General features: G+C 42.7%; 1 pseudogene; it reads left to right on the top strand.

Moving 5' to 3' along the window:
• The first annotated feature begins 398 nt into the window (after positions 1-398).
• Gm46142 lies at positions 399-839 on the top strand (annotated as a pseudogene).
• The last annotated feature ends 16652 nt before the right edge of the window (positions 840-17491 follow it).

Here is a 17491-nt window from a genome sequence, read left to right on the forward strand (position 1 = left end):
AGCTCACAGCCCAGCAAACCAGCTCCCTAAGTGTATAGAACCTAAGTTCAGGACTTAGTGGGTTTTCCCAGACAGCCGGGTTCTCAGCTTAGAGAGGCAGGCCTTGAATGTTGCTCTAATGGTTCAGTAGTTACTGATTGTGATGCTCCTACATGAGACCCTGACTCAAATAAATTAAATAAGAAAATGAACCAGGTTTGGTGGAGTAGATTTGTCATCTCAGCTACTTAGAAGGTTGTGGCTTACTAATATTCTGTTTCATAATTTAAAAAAAAAAAACCTGAGTGGGTTAGCACACACCTTTAATTCTAGCTCCTAAGACAAAGGCCAGGGCTACAAGAAGAGACCCTGTATCAAAAATAAACAAGTGGGCAGCCATCTTCCAGTAACTCGCCAAAATGACAAACACAAAGGGAAAGAGGAGAGGCACCTGGTACATGTTCTTTAGGCCTTTTAGGAAACATGGCGTTGTTCCTTTGGCCACATACATGGGAATCTACAAGAAGGGTGATATTGTAGACATCAAGGGAATGGGCACTGTTCAAAAAGGAATGCCCCATAAGTGCTACCACGGCAAAACCAGAAGAGTCTACAATGTCACCCAGCATGCCGTGGGCATCATTGTCAACAAGCAGGTTAAGGGCAAAATTCTGGCCAAGAGGATCAATGTGCGCATTGAGCACATCAAGCACTCAAAGAGCAGAGACAGCTTCCTGAAGCGGGTGAAGGAGAACGACCAGAAGAAAAAGGAAGCCAAAGAGAAGGGCACCTGGGTGCAGCTGAAGCGCCAGCTGTGCGCCACCCAGAGAAGCACACTTTGTGAGGACTAACGGAAAAGAGCCTGAGCTGTTGGAGCCCATTCCATACGAATTCATGGCCTAATGTACACAAAGAAATAAAAATACCAGCACCAGAAAAATAAATAAATAAATAAACAAATAAACAAGTGGGCTGGAGAGATGGCTCAGTGGTTAAAAGCTCTGACTGCTCTTTCAGAGGTCCTGAGTCAATTCACAGAAACCACATGGTGGCTCACAACTATCTGTAATGTGAACTGATGCCCACTTCTGCTGTTTCTGAAGACAGCAACCATGTTCTCAAATGCATTAAATAAATAAATAAATTTTAAAAATAAACAAGCAAACCCAAAATACAAAACACAGAGAAGACAGCAGTGGAAAGGCTCAGTAGGTAAAGGCACTTGTGAACAAACCTGACAGCCCGAGTGTGATCTTGAGACCCGTATATTAGAAGGAAATAACTGAGTCCCTCAAGTTGTTCTCTGACCTCCACATATTCAGAGCGGTACGCATGTCCCCACATGCACACATACGTACGGATAAATAAATGTAATAAGAACATTTTAAGGGGCTGGAGAGATGGCTCAGTAGTTAAGAGCACTGACTGCTTTTCCAGAGGTCCTGAGTTCAATTCCCAGCACCCACATGGTGGCTCACAACCATCTGATGACCTCTTCTGGTGTGTCTGAAGGCAGCTACAGTGTACTCATATAAATAAATAAATCTTTAAAAAAAAAAAGAACATTTTAAATAAAAGAAAGAGGTGGGGTGTAGCCCGTGGTGGAGCTCTTGCTGAGTAGTGTGATATCCGAGGACCTCTTCCCTGTGGTGTGGGAAGACTAAGATGACAGGAGTTCCCAGTCTGGTTGTTGTGAAATCCTCTTATGTGTCACCAATGTCATGAAGATCTATGGCCAGCAAAACCATCAGAACCCTGTGTAGGCTTTGGTTTCAGTATTCTCCAGGGAACATTATGGAGACATGATTATTGTCACGTGACACTCAGGCTAGCATGTGTATGATTTAGGACTTGGTGACCTTTGATAACATGGCTGTGGACTTCTCCCAAAAGGAGTGGGTTATAAGGATCAAACCTAGAGATGCTGCTACAGAGACGTTATGCTGGAGAATTTACCTCACTAGGTAAGACTGCCATCATCCTTCATGGTCTCTTAGGGAGAAGAGGAATTTTATGTATCAACTGTATTTCAGCATCACTGAAGTCAGCTCTCAGTTTAGGGAGAAATAACAAAAGCCTAGTTCCATCTCTGATGAATTACAATCTATACTGTGGTTGTTCTTAAAATGTGATCCAAAAGGGCTGGCAAAATGACTCAGACGGTAAAGGTACTTGCAGCCAAGCCTAATGACTTGGGGTCAATCCCTGGGACTCACATGATAAAGAGAACTCTTTCAAGTTGTTCTTTGTCCTCCAAACATACTGTAGCACATGTGTACACACACACACTAAATAAACAAATCTAGCAAAAATTTCTTAATGGGGTTCAAGTGCCAGGTGTGGTGATGCATGTCTGTAATCCTAACACTTCAGAGGCAGGAGGATCAGGAGTGCAAGTGATTTTGAGGTCAGCCTAAGATACACAGCCTAAGATGCTGGAGAGAAAGAGGAAGAAAAAGAGATGAGAAGGGTGGACGGACGACAGTCTTGATTTAACTCAGTTTCCTAGGTGAGAGTGTTAGCTATAATTGTGTACATTTTCATTGATTTGGATTTCAGGATTCAAAGATGATCTTTTAGAGACAGAGAAAGGTCATTTTCAGCTGCTTAGTCAACGTTCTATTGCTGTGAAGAGATGTCATAACCACAGCAACTCCTATAAAGGAAGCCATTTCACTGGGGCTGGCTTGCAGTTGAGAGAGTTAGTCCATTGACATCATTGTAGGAAGCACGGGATGCAGGCACACATGGTACTGGAGAAGTAGCCAAAGAGTTCTACGTTTGTATCATTAGGCAGCAAGGAGAGAGAGACACACAGTGGACCCGGCTTGAGCATCTGAAACCTCAAAGCCCACTCCCATGGTACACTTTCCAACAAGGCCACACCTCCTGCTAATGCAGCTCCCTATGAACCTACGGGGGCCATTTTCATTCAATCCACCACATCAGCCTTTCTTAAATGATTTCATGGCTGTAATGAGGAGCAACCTTCTCTGGAGGTGTCTTGTGCTTCCACGAGCCTATCCTGTTGTGCATCATTCCTGTGTACTGCTCAAACCCAACCCAATCTATCAGAAGACGCGGAAACACTGCAGAGAAGAGACCTCCAAGGTGAGTATGAAAGAAACAGGCTGCTGCTGGTATTAAAGAATGAATTTACTTACTTTTTTTTTCAATTTTAAAAGAAGATTTATTATTTGAATTTTGTGAGTATACTGTCTCTGTCTTCAGACACACCAGAAGAGGGCTCTGATCCCATTACAGATGGTTGTGAGCCACCATGTGGTTGCTGGGAATTGAACTCGGGTCCTCTGGAAGAGCAGTCAGTGCTCTTAACCACTGAGCCATCTCTCCAGCCCCATGAGTTTACTTTCTGTGAAAACAGGGTATCTTCAGCTGTTCATCCCCAGTCACCTTTTGTCCACGTAGACTTCCCTGTCTTTCCTTCAGGACGAGGTCTTCCTGAATAGCTCAGTCTGGCCAGGAACTCTGTGTGTAGACCAGGCAGGCCTCTAACTCAAAGTCTCTCTGCCTCCACCTCCCAAATACTGGGATTAAAGAGGTGCATCCCCATACCCAGCATATGTTCTATCTCTTCTTCTTTTTAAATATTTATTTTACTATTTTTAAAGATTTTTTTTGTTTTTGCATTATACGTATACGTGCTTTGCCAGTTTGAGTATCTGTGCATCACATGCATGCCTGGTGCCCACAGAATCAGAGCCCCTGGAACCGGAGTTACAGATAGTCCTAGCTGCCATGAGGCTACAGGGAACTGAACCTAGGTTCTCTTCAAAAACAGCAAGTACTTTTAACTACTGATCCATCTCTTCAACCCCCTTTAAAATTTTCAAAATCATGTATTGGCATATGAATGTGGGCGTCATGGAGGCCAGAAGCATCAAATCCCCTATATCTAGTTGTTACGCTGCTAGGAACACAACTTATGTTCTCTGAAAGAGCAGCAAATGATCTTAGCCACTGAGAAATTCCTCCAGCCTCCTGTTATATTTCTTCTTGAATGCCATCATTTTGATGTATGCTCTTTGTACGGGTATTTTGATATTTCACATCCCTGGTTACACTTATCTTGCTGCTGGATGGTGTAATTCAAGTAGTATTGTCTAATCCTCATGAGGCCCTGGATCCCATCCCAAACACCTCCAAAATGAATGGATGTGTATACAAAAGCACTTCTGGGTGTGGTTATGTGTGTTTATTCAGCTTTATTTGTTTCATGAAATCAGTTTATAGTAAACTCTCTAAAATTATGATTCACACCTTTAAGTGACACACCTAGAATTATCTAGGTAAAGAATCTCAAGTGAGGAATCACCTATATCAGATTAGCTTATGGGCATATCTATAGGGAATTGTCCTGTTAATTGATGTGGAAGAGTCCAACCCACTATGGGTGGCACCATTCCCTACACAGGCCACCCAGAACTGTATAAGAAAGGTAGCTGAAAGCTAGGTGTAGTATCTCACACCTGTAACCCAAGAACTCAGGAGGCAAGGACAGGCAGATATCTGAATTTGAGGCCAACCTGGTCTACAAACATGAGTTGGAGGGTAGCCAGGGCTACCTAGTGAAAACCTGTCTCAAAAAACAAAACAGAAAGAAAAATTACCTGCCAGCCAGTAAGCAGTATCCTCCATGCTTTCTGCTGCATTTCTTTAGCTGTCAAGTGAGTTCCTTGGTGGAAGGTAATTCTGTAGCAAGCAGACCTATCCTTAAATCCCTGCCTTGAATTCCTGCCCTCACCTCCCTCAAGGATAGACTATGATCTGGAATTGGAGTCCAAGCAAAGCTGTTCTTGCCCAGAGTTGTTTTTAGTCAATCTGTTTTTAACATCAACAGAAATGAAACCAGGGAAGTGGCACTGTCTTTTTAAAAAATCAACTTTGGAGATTCTGTGCATACTAAACCAGCACCTTAACACTAAGCTTCATTGTCTATCCTCCCCATGCTCCAAGACACGGTCTTGCTCTTGTAGAAACCAAAATAAATTCAAGACCACCTAGCTCCTTACCCCTCTGAAGGGACTTTCCAAACTATATAGTTTACTGGTCAAAATGACCAGACTAAGCCTGCAGCTGCCAAAACAAGATTAGCAGTTCCCAGAAAAATTCTCCTACCCAGCCCCACACTGAATTCTGAGAAAGACCACAAACTGCCCTGACCTTGCTAGAATTCCCCATGACATTAATAGCTGAACCATAAGTTCAAAATGTATTGCTGCTTTGCTGATCAATCATAATAACCCACCATAAGGGCAGGCAGAGTGAGTCACTAGGCCAGAGGTAGTTATCCCATGCAAACCAACCAATGCCTGAAAGGGTTATTTGCTACACCAATGAGAATAAGCCAGCTAGCCCTGTTGCCTAAATCTGCTCCATACAAGGTATAAAAAGTGTGTTTTTTGTTCGTTTGGAGTCTCTCCTCTTGCCTGGGTGCTGAGGGAGGTCCCCAACGCATTGAATGAATAAAGAATTATCTTGTGGTTTGCAGCGATGGCAGTCTCTGTGTTCTTTGTGAGTGAGGGTCTTTTGAGCAACACTCTGTTGTTCAGGCTGATCTTGAACTTTACATTCTTACTATCTCAGCTTTGAAAGCATTGGTGGTACAGCTGTATACCATCCCAACTTAACTCCTAAAAAGATTTTTTTTAGCAGAGTTGACATGCATTTATTAAAGAAAAGAGGAAAGTAAGAAAGAATTCCCAATAGTGGAGGAAGCCCCAAGGGTAGAATATTTAAGTTTCTAATTTGCTTAAAGATTTAATTATAAATTTAAAAGTTCTTTTATGGGTATGGGTTTGTTTTGTGTTTAGTTTTGGGTTTTGGTTTGGTTTGGTTTTGCCTGCATGCATGTCTGTGTTCCACATGTTCAGTGTCCTTGGAGACCAGAAAAGGGCTCAGATCTCTTGGAAGTGGAGTTATGGAAGGAAGGTTATGAGCTGTGGGCACCCCAAACCAAATCCAGGGCCTCTGCAAGCAAAGCACTTTTACTTGATGAACCATCACTCTAGCCACCTATTTTTTTTTAATTATATGTGAAAGAGGGTGTCTGTGTGTGAATGCAGGTGCCTGCAGAGCCAGAGGGGTCAAATCCCCTGTTGCTGGACTTACAGTTAGTTTAAGCCACCCAGCATGGGTGATGGGAACCAAACTGGAATTCTCTACATGCACAGTGAGTACTAACCACAAAGCCAGTTATCTCCCAAGTTTATAACTATTGATTTTCTTTATCTTTGTTTAGTTTTTGAGACAGGGTGTTCCCGTGTAACCCCAGCTGTCCTTGAACTCACTCTGCAGACCCCATGGCCTTGAACTTAGAGGCCCTCCTGTCTCTGCATCTAGAGAACTGGGATGAAGGTCATGTGCCATCATTCCCAGCTATGTTCAGCCAGGCTTAATTAAAAAGAAATCTGCCGGGACATGTGGCTCACACTTGTGATCTTAGCGCTCAGGAAGAAGAGGCAAACTGATCACTATGAGTTAGTTAGAGGCTGACCATTCAGGGCAGCAAAGACTCAAGAAGAAAAGAAAGGAAAGCAAAAGAAAAGAACTCCAAATCAATTCTATCATTTGAAAATATTTAGGGGCTGGAGAGATGGCTCAGTGATTAAGAGCACTGACTGCTCTTCCAGAGGTCCTGTGTTCAATTTACAGAAACCACATGGTGGCTCACAACCATCTGTAATGGGATCTGATGCCCTTTCCTGGTGTGTCTGAAGACAGCTACAGTATACCCACATACATGAAATAAATTAAAATGTCTTAAAGAAAGGAAGGAAGGAAGGAAGGAAGAAAGGAAGGAAGGAAGGAAGGAAGGAAGGAAGGAAGGAAGGAAGGACGGGAGAGAGGGAGGGAGGGGAGGGAGGGAGGGAGAGAGAGAGGGAGAGAGAGAGAGAGAGAGAGAGAGAGAGAGAGAGAGAGAGGAAAGAAAAGGAAAGAAAGGGGCTAGAGACATGGCTCAGTGGTTAAGAGCACTTTTTGCCCTTTAAGAGACCATAATTTGGTTTCCAATATGTGGGAAGCCACATGTACTGTTGCAGGGTGGCGCTGGCTACCTCTGGCCACCACACATAAGTTTGGGTAGACACCCAATGTGTACATATGCAGTAAAGTTTTTTGCCAAGATGAGGTTTTGAGAATTAACCAATCAGATGTGAGACATGCAAATGAGGTATGTTAACCAATCAGATGTGAGACATGCAAATGAGGTAGTAAGCATAACCAATCCGGGTGTGAGACATGCCTCTCCTAGGCCTATATAAGCAGCACCAGTTCTGGGCTTGGGGGTCTTTTCACCTCTGCAATCAAGCTCTCCCAATAAACGTGTGCAGAAGTATCCTGGTGTGGCGTCTGCTTTGCTGGTGAGTTGGGCGCGCACAAGACCAATACCCATGTTAGAAGGTTCACAATTACTTCTAACACTTGCCCCAAAGTGTCTGGCGCCCTCTTCTGGCATCTGTGGGCACCACAGATATATGGCATACATTTACACAAACATACCTACATATACACTAATAAAAATACAATACTGAATTCAACCATATCTTTTGTTAAATCCCATTTGGTTTTTCCATTAGAATGTAAAATGTAACTTTTTAACAATGAGTCTACATTTCAATGGGAGTTGTTGAAGAAACAAACTTACAATGTGGTACAAGTGGTAAGATTGATAAATCCGATCTTTTATTTTCTACATCCAGAAAAGATTGAACATTCTGGGAGAAATAGCATCCGTGCAGGAGGGAGAAATTCTCTGTCTGTGTGGATTCCCTGAGTGGCTCATAAAATATGTTGCTTTGTCAAACTTTGGCCAAAATAAACCCTTTCTTTAAAAAAAAAAACTTTATTTTACTTTATATATATGAATTTTTGCCTGCATGTGTATATGTGTACTTCATGCATCACTGTGGGAGCCTCTGGAACAGGTTACATATGATCATGAGCTATCATGTAGGTGCTGGGAATGTAATATAGGGCCTCTGCAATAGCATCAAGCGCTCTTACCTCTCCCTTTTCTTTTTTAAATAATACATGCATAGGGCTAAGGAGATAGTTCAAATAAAAGCACATACCATGCAAACATGAGGACCCGAGTTCAAATCTTCAGAACCCACATAAAAGTCTGCTGCTTGGCACAAAAGCACCTGTGATCCCATCACTCCGATGGGGAGATAGGAGGCAGAGACAGGGGGATTCTCCCATTTGTTTGGTGAATGCAGTAGGAAAACAGAGACCCTATCTCATATAAGGTGGAAGTCAAGAACTGGCATTCAAGGTTTTCTTCTGGCCTACACATACACACTATGGCATGTACACAGCCAAATTCATACACAGTAGTACACATACACACAAACAAACAAAACTAAATCCACAATCAACAACAATCAGAGAAACTTTCTGAATAAAAACTGTAGAAAAGCCTTTGGAAATTCCCCATACCTTAAGAACGATGTTCGAATTCACTCTAGAGTAAAACCGTGTAAATGTACTTATTGTGGGGAAGCCTTCACTCAGTCCTCAGGCCTTACTGAACTGTGCATTCTCACAGTGGAGAGAAGCCCTGTGAGTGTAAGGAATGGGGGAAGCCTGGGCTACATCCTCTTGCCTTGTTTCACACATACGAATGCACACTGGAGAAAAGACTTTTGTTAGTAAAGAATGTGGGACAGCATTTATTAGAACTTTCTGTCTTACTGAACATGTAAAAACTCATGCTGGAAAGAAACCCTATAAATTGAAGAATGTGAGAAACCTGCACTGCATCTTCATTCCTACGCTGATACCTAAGAATCCACACTGGAGAAAACCCCTATGAATGTAAAGAATGTGGAAAAGCCTTTGATCATTAGTCAAACCTTTCTGTACATCAGAAGACCAACACTGGGGAGAAGTCTTATGAGTGTAAGGTATGTGGGAAAGTATTCTCATATTCCTCAAGTCAGGGCAATCACATGAGAACTCACAAAGCTGGAAAACTATAGACATTTAAAAATCAGATGTGGTCCACACTTGAAATCCTAGCCCTCAGGAGGCTGGGGCAGGAGGGTTGTAATTGCAGGCCCACCTTGGGCTTCACAGTAAGGTCTTATATCAACAAAAAACAAATGGCATTTAAGGAATTAAATGATATCTATATCTATATGTGCTTTTTTGTGTTTTTGAGAAAAGACCCCATGTAGCCCAGGTTGGCCTCCAACTCGGTATGTAGCCAGGGATGATCTTTACCTTGTAACTGTCTGCCACCACCTCATGAGTACTGGGATCACAGCTGTACACCACACATCCAATTTATGTAGGACTGAGGACTGATTCCAGGGCTCTGTGCATACTAGGCAAGCACTCCACAACCTGAGCCCCAACACTTAATCACAAAATATTTTATATATGATGTTCATGCAGTTATATTTAATCAGGAATACATACTTTTCTTTTCAGACAGGGTTTCATTATCTGCCCCTGGCTGGCCTTGAACTCAGAGATTCTCCTGTCTCTACAGTACCAGTATTAAAGAAATGTGCCACCCTATCTAGCCTAAGATACCCACTTAAGTTATCGATTAACTGTAGTGATGCAACATTTAATAGTTGCTTAGAGTACTGAGCAACAGAGAACTGCAATTGAAATACTTTTCTTTTTTAATAAATGAATGATCTGTAGGTTGACATTTTGATGGTTAGAACACCTGGTCCCCATTAGCTACTACTTGAGTATACATGAAAAACTTTAAGGGGATAGAATTATATTTTAAACATTTGTGTTAGCTTATTTTCAAGATAAATATTTGGGTAAAAGTATAAATATAGTTTTAACTTTGCTATATGGGACGTTTTTTTCCTTCTAGTGGTGGCATTTAGCAGTATCTCTTCCCATGTTCCCTTTCCCTCAGCTGTCCCATGACTCATGATCCACCTTCCTCATCTACCTAAATTCTGAGGTTGCAGGCCTGTGACCCCATGCCTGGCTTAAAAACATATTTAAAAATTCTTTAATTTCTGTCCATTGCTTGGGTGCAAATATCTGAATCTCACTTTTTCAGCTGCTTGTTGGGTCTTTCACAGAACAGTCATGATAGGTCCTTTTTTTTGTGAGTGCTCCATAGCCTCAGTAATAGTGGGACCTTGGGACCCACTTGGGACACCCCCCCCCCCCCCGCCCCTTGAGCTGGATTCCACTTTGGGCCTGTCGCTGGACCTTTTTTTCCTCAGGCACCTCTCCATTTCCATCCCTGTAATTCTTTCAGACAGGAACAATTATGGTTCAGAGATGTGACTGTGGGATGGCAACCCCATCCCTACTTAATGTCCTGTCTTCCTGCTGGAGGTGGGCTCTGTAAGTTCCCTCTCCCTACTGCTGGGTATTTCATCTAAGATCCCTCCCTTTGAGTCCTGAGAGTCTATCACTTCCCAGGTCTCTGATGCATTCTGGAGGGTCCCCCCCCCCCCAACCTCCTACCTCCCAAGGTTGCCTGTTTTCATTCTTTCTGCTGGCCCTCAGGGCTTCCTTCCTTTTCCCTTGCCTAATACCAGATCAGGTTTCCCTCTCCTTCCCCCCTTCCCCCATCCACTTTCCCTCCCAGGTCCCTCTCTCCTTCCCCACTTGTGATTGCTTTCTTCTCTCTCCCAAGTGGGACTGAGGAGTCCTCACTTGGGCACTTCAGCTTGTTGACCTGTTTGAGTTCTGTGGACTGTATCTTGGGTATTCTGTACTTTTCTGTGGGGCAATGGGCTATTCACAGACAGGCTGGTCTCCAGTCTGGCTGAGATCTGAACCCCGGAGAAACCCAGTAGTGATAATTCACCTACATGGCATGGTAGGTGTTCCCTCATGTCTCCTGGACTCAAGGCTCCTGTCAAAGTTACCCACACACACACACAGCCCCCGCCCACACACACACACAAGAGAAGTGTGTGGCTAGTAGTCACGTAGACAATGTCCCAAGCTTCTGACCTTCAGACTACACACCTCCCCAGTTACCTAGCAACAGTAAGATAACAGCCCACCATAAGAGGGGCTGCTTGGCCCCACTTCACCCTCTCCTCATGATCTCCTCATTCTCTCTCCTCATTCTCTCTTCTCACTCTCTTACTTTCTCTCCCTCTTGTTCTCTCCCTCTTACTCTCTAGCCTTTCTTCTCGCTCTCCTTTTTCCCTTTCTCTCCTCTTGGCCACGGCTGGTCTCTCTCTCCCTTTTTCTACCTTTTCTCTTTCCCCCTGCCTTTCTACAATAAAGCCCTAAAACCATAGACTGTCTCTGTTGATCAAGGCCCACTGTGCTTGGATGATGGGATAGGCTTTCTCCTAACAAGCCATTTCTAATCTCCTGATGGAAGGCCTTCCTGTGCTCTAGTCAAGGCCTGGACTAAGGACTCTCGCCTGCATGGGAACCTCTCTCCCTTTGCCCTCTCTCCTGTATCCCCGTGGCTGAGGGTGTCGCCCCGGGGCCCCTAGTATCAGGGGCTGCCCCTTGTCCACCCCCCACCAAGTGGGGTCAGTGGCTTAGATGCCCACCCAAGGCTGAGTGGAAAGCATCTGGCAGTCCTCCCGTGTCTGCCTGCCCAGAGCACAGGAGCTCTGGCCGGACGTGGCCTCTCTCCCTACCCCTCTTCCCCCACACTCCATAGTAGCCCACACTTTTCTTTTCTTCTTTCTTTTTTGGCTAATATTCCCTTATTAGTGAGTACATGCCGTGCACGTCCCTTTGGGTCTGAGTTACCTCACTCAGGATGGTATTTTCTAGTTCCATCCATTTGCCTGTAAAACTCAGGATGTCCTCATTCTTAATAGCTGAGCAGTATTCCATTGTGTAAATGAACCACATTTTCTGTATCCATTCTTCTGTCATGGGACATCTAGGTTGTTTGCCGCTTCTGGCTATCACAAATAAGGCATCTATGAACATAGTGGAACATGTGCCCCTGTGGCATGGTGGGGCATCTTTTGGGTATATTCCCAAGAGTAGTATAGCTGGGTCTTCAGGTAGATATATTGCCAATCTTCTGAGGAACCTCCAGACTGATTTCCAGAGTGGTTATACCAGTTTGCAATCTCATCAGCAATGGAGGAGTGTTCCTCTTTCTCTACATCCTCACCAACATGTGTTGTCATCTGAGGTTTTGATCTTAGCCATTCAGATTGATGTAAGATGGAATCTCAGGCTCGTTTTGATTTGCATTTCTCTGATCACTAAGGACTTGGAGCATTTCTTTAGGTGCTTCTCAGACATTTGAGATTACTCAGTTGTGAATTCCCGGTTTAGTTCTATACCCCACTTTTTATTGGGTTGTTTGGGTTTTTGGTGATTAACGTCTTGAGTGCTTTATATATTTTGGATATTAGCCCTCTATCTGATGTGGGGTTAGTGAAGTTTTTTCTCAATCTGTAGGTTGCTGATTTGTCTTTTTGACTATGTCCTTTGCATTACAGAAGTTTTCCATTTCATGAGGTCCCATTTACTGATTCTTGATCACAGAGTGTGAGCCGTTGGAGTTCTATTTAGGAAACTTCCCCCTGTGCCAATGAGTTTGAGGCTCTTTCCTACTTTCTCTTCTATTAGATTCAGTGCATCTGGTTTTCTGTTGAGATCCTTGATCCACTTGGACTTGAGCTTTGTACAAGGTGACAAATATTCGTCTATTTTCATTCTTCTACATACAGACAGCCAGTTAGAACAGCACCATTTATTGAAGATGCTTTCTTTTTTCCATTGTATGTTTTTGACATCTTTGTCAAAGGTCAAGTGACTGTAAGTGTGGGGTTTTATTTCTGCAGTCTTCAATTCTATTCCATTGATCATTGATCAATGTATCTGTCTCTGTACCAATTCCATGCAGTTGTTTGTTTGTTATTTTTTGTTTGTTTGTTTGTTTTTGTTTTTGTTTTTCAAGACAGGGTTTCTCTGTGTAGCTCTGGCTGTCCTGGAACTCACTCTGTAGACCAGGCTGGCCTTGAACTCAGAAATCCACCTGCCTCTGTCTCCCAAGTGCTGGGATTAAAGGCCTGTGCCACCACTGCCTGGCAATACCATGCAGTTTTTATCACTATTGCTCTGTAGCAAAGCTTGAGGTCAGGGATGGTGGTTCCCCCAGCTGTTCTTTTATTGTTAAGAATTGTTTTTGCTATTCTGTTTTTTTTTTCCCTTTTCAGGTGAATTTGAGAATTGCTCTTTCCATGTCATTGAAGAATTGTGTTGGGATTTTGATGGGGATTGCATTGAATCTATAGATTGCCTTTGGTAGGATGGCCATTTTTACAATGTTAATACTGCCAATCCATGAGCATGGGAGATCTCTCCATTTTCTGAGATCTTTGTTTTTTTCTCAAGAGACTTGAAGTTACTGTCATACAAGTCTTTCACTTGGTCGGTTAGAGTTACCCCAAGACATTTTATATTATTTGTGGCTATTGTGAAGGGAGTTGTTTCCCTAATTCCTTTCTCAGTCTGTTAATACTATGTAAAAGGAAGGCTACTGATTTATTTGAGTTATTTTATATCTGGCCACTTTGCTGAAGTTGCTTATCAGCTGGAGAAGTTCTCTGGTAGAATTTGTGGGGTCGCTTATGTATACTATCATATCATCTGCAAAAGTGATGCCTTTATTTCTTCTTTACCAATTTGTATCCTATTGATATCTCTTTGTTGTCTTATTGTTCTAGCTAACACTTCGAGTACTATATTGAATAGATATGGGGAGAGTGAGCATCCTTGTTTTGTCCCCGATTTTAGTGGGATTGCTTCAAGTCTCCATTTAATTTTATATTGGCTATTGGTTTGCAGTAAATTGCTTTTATTATATTTAGGTATGGGCCTTGAATTCCTGATCTCTCCAATACTTTTAACATAAAGGGGTGTTGTATTTTGTCAAATGCTTTTTCTGCATCTAAGGAGATGATCATATGATTTTTTTTTTCTTTGAGTTTGTTTATATAGTGGATTACATTAATGGATTTTCATACATTAAACCAACCTTGCATCCCTGGGATAAGGCCTACTTGATTGTGGTGAGTGATGGTTTTGATGTATTCTTGGATTCAGTTTGCAAGAATTTTATTTAATATTTTTGCATTGATATTTATAATTGAGATTGGTCTGAAGTTTTCTTTTTTGGTTGGGTCCTTGTGTGGTTTAGGTATCAGAGTAATTGTGGTTTAATAAAAACAAGTTAGGTAGTGTTCCTTCTCTTTCTATTTTATGTAATAGTTTGAGGAAAATTGGTATCAAGTCTTCTGTGAAGGTGTGTCAGAATTCTGCACTAAATCCATCTGGCCCTGGGCTTTTTTTGGTTGGGAGGTTTTTAATGACTTCTTCTATTTCCTTATCTGATATGGGCCTGTTTAGATAGTTTTCCTGCTCTTGATTTAATTTTGGCTTGTGGAATCAGTCTAGAAAACTATCCATGAGGGCTGGAGAGATGACTCAGGAGTTAAGAGCACTGGCTGCTTTTCCAGAGGTCCTGAGTTTAATTCACAGCAACCACATGGTGGCTCACAACCATCTGTAATGAGATCTGATGCTCTCTTCTGGTGTGCCTGAAAACAGCTACAGTGTACTCATGTATATAAAATTTAAAAATCAATAAATTAAAAAAAAACATGATCTTTGAAAAAATAAGAAAAGAAAACCATCCATTTCTAGATTTTTCCAATTTTGTTGAGTATAGGCTTTTATAGTAGGATCTGATGATTTTTAAAAATTTCCTCCATTTCTGTTGTTATGTCTCCCTTTTTGTTTCTGATTTTGTTAATTTGGATACTGCCTCTGGGCCCTTTAGTTAGTTTGGCTAGGGGTTTATCTATCTCGTTGATATATACCTATATATCCTTAGCCTTTTAAAATTTCTATTTTGGGGCTGGCAAAATGTCTTATTGGATAAAGGCACCTGACAACCAGCCTGACAACCCTGGGATCTACATGGTAGAAGGAGAGAAATGACCTTCTCAAGTAGTCCAATGACCTCCACATGCATGCCATGGTATACGTACCCTCCATAATTAATTAAATATAATGAAAATTTCAAAAATTTTTATTTTTAAATTTTTATTTTGAGATGGTCTTAGTAAATTACCTAGTCTGCAATTTCTGTGAATCTGAATGGTCCACTTTTGGCATCAAATGGCCATCAGAGGGTACATTCAACTCTCAACTGGCATGGGCAATAGCAAATATTGCTCTGGGCAACCCCAGCCTCCCTGATCAGATGGAATACATCTTTCCTTGAGCAGAAGCAATCCACCTCAATGGATGAAGGTCTGTAAAGTCTGCAATGGACAGGGTGGCCACAATTTGGTCATCACAAGAAGGGCCTCTTGGAGACCTTCAATGGAGGCTCAGAGCAACCCCCCTACACGCGCGCGCGCACACACACACACACACACACACACACACACACACACACTTTACAGGAGTCATCAGAATACTCCCTTGTTGTGGGAAATATTAAAAATCAAACTGGCACATTCCCACACTTGTGCCAGAAACTCTCTGCCCCAGCAGCTTGCCCTGTCATGCACTGGTGGGCAATGGCCAACTTGTCTTTATCTCATGGAGATTATCTGGCCTGGAGCTCCTGAAATGTCTCCACCCAGTTTGCCAAGTTTCCACTGGCAGATCACTACCACACCAGCCCTGTGCTTCAAATTACCCCCAGCCTTTGTGGTGCTCCTCAGGCAAGCCCACCTTTGCTGTACACCTTTTTCTCTTGAACCCGAACTCTGAGATGGTAACTCAATCGCTGGATGCAGAAACTAAAATCCTAACCTTCTAAGCCTTGTTAAATCTAAATCCTCAGATGGTGAATCCTGACAGATCTTCCATTGAAACCAGGAGACACCCATAGCTATATTTTGTCCTCACACTATCCCTGTCCAAAAAGGACCTAACTCTCTCCTGCTTCCTCTCTTTCTCTGTCTAACCTGAAGGACCCTCCTACTTGACCAGTGATTGGCTCCTTTATTCATTAGGGGATTGGTTCACAAGAAGACACCTGAGTACCTTCCTTGTCCTCAACCCCTCCCAGGAGAGTGAAATTAGCATCAAAATACAAACAGCACCAGGCCCATCCACAATACTCCCTCCTTTCTCCATATATTCATGTCTATGTCTCATTTCCTCTGCTACCACCTCCTCAGCCCCAACTTCAACCAATAACTCAGCAGCTCCCAGCATACCCCATTTACCTCCTGTCTGTCCTCTAAACACACACACACACACCAGAGACTCCATATGGTCCCTCTGAAGCTTTTTCAGCAGCAACACCAGCCCCTATCTTTTCCTTACACCAGCCTTTCCTTGATATCTGATATGTCTATGTTCCTTTTTCTATAAATGATTTATGCAACTGGAAACACACACACACACACACACACACACACACACCCCTTCAGCACATACCCAGTCTCCTTAATCTCTCTAACAGACTCTGTCTTCTTTATAACCTTCCTACTTGGGATGTTTGCCAACAAGTCTTACATACCCTATTCAATATGGAGGAAAGGTGATGAATTCTGAGTCAGCTAAGGTACTCCCTAGGATGGATATGCTGGCCAGCAAAGAGGACAAATGGAATTGACAGAGTCTTGCTGGAACTATAGGACTGAGGAAGTTAGTATGCTGCCCAGTGAATACCATCAGGCTCTATTGAAGGATTGAAATGGACAGCCTAGAAGCCCATCAAGTTATCTAAGGTATCAGATATAAAACAAGGCCCAGACAAACCACTTGAGTGCTTCTTAGAGACTCATATACTCCCATTGATCAATAAATCTCAAGACAGTTAACCTGGACTTTGTTGCTTAGTCAGCCCCAAGTATACATAAGAAGATACAAATAAATAGATGAACCTTAAGAGAAGAATATATCAGATCTTCTAGGGATACCCCAGAAAATGTTCAACAATTGAGACAGCAAAGAAGAGATGTTTATTAAAAGATGAACTGTGGCACAGTGGCTAGCCTATGAGCCCTCAGCACCTTTCACCCTGTCCATACACCCTAGGATAAGAAGAAAAAAAAAACATATAAGGAGAACAGTGTGTATACTGCAAGGAACTGGGACACTGGACAAATAAATGCTTTCAAAGACAATAGGTGGGCCCTGCCTGACTAAAACCAATTTTAGCTCTGGGAGAATAGTGGGTCCACGGCTCTTTAAAATTGGGTCCTTGAGAGATATAGCAACCTTTTCAACTGGGGGCCAACCTATGGACTTCCTAGTCCAAATGGGGACTTCACATGTGGTATCACAGACACCCCTGGAGCCCATCACTAATTAAACTATAGACGTGCAGGGAGCAACAGGGGAAGTCAGAAAAAAATACAAATGGACTACAGAATAAACAGTTACTTTGAAAAAGGGGAGAGTGACTCACTCTTTCATCATTATCCCTGAATGTATGTCTCCCCTTCTTGGAAGACACCCCCCCCCTGCAACTCCAGGCAATTATCTTGTTCTTGGGAGATATACAGAGACTCTACCTGGGGAGCCCCACTAAAGCCCT

Source organism: Mus musculus, chromosome 9, assembly GCF_000001635.26.
Source record: "Mus musculus strain C57BL/6J chromosome 9, GRCm38.p6 C57BL/6J".
Classification (NCBI taxonomy): Eukaryota; Metazoa; Chordata; class Mammalia; order Rodentia; family Muridae; genus Mus; species Mus musculus.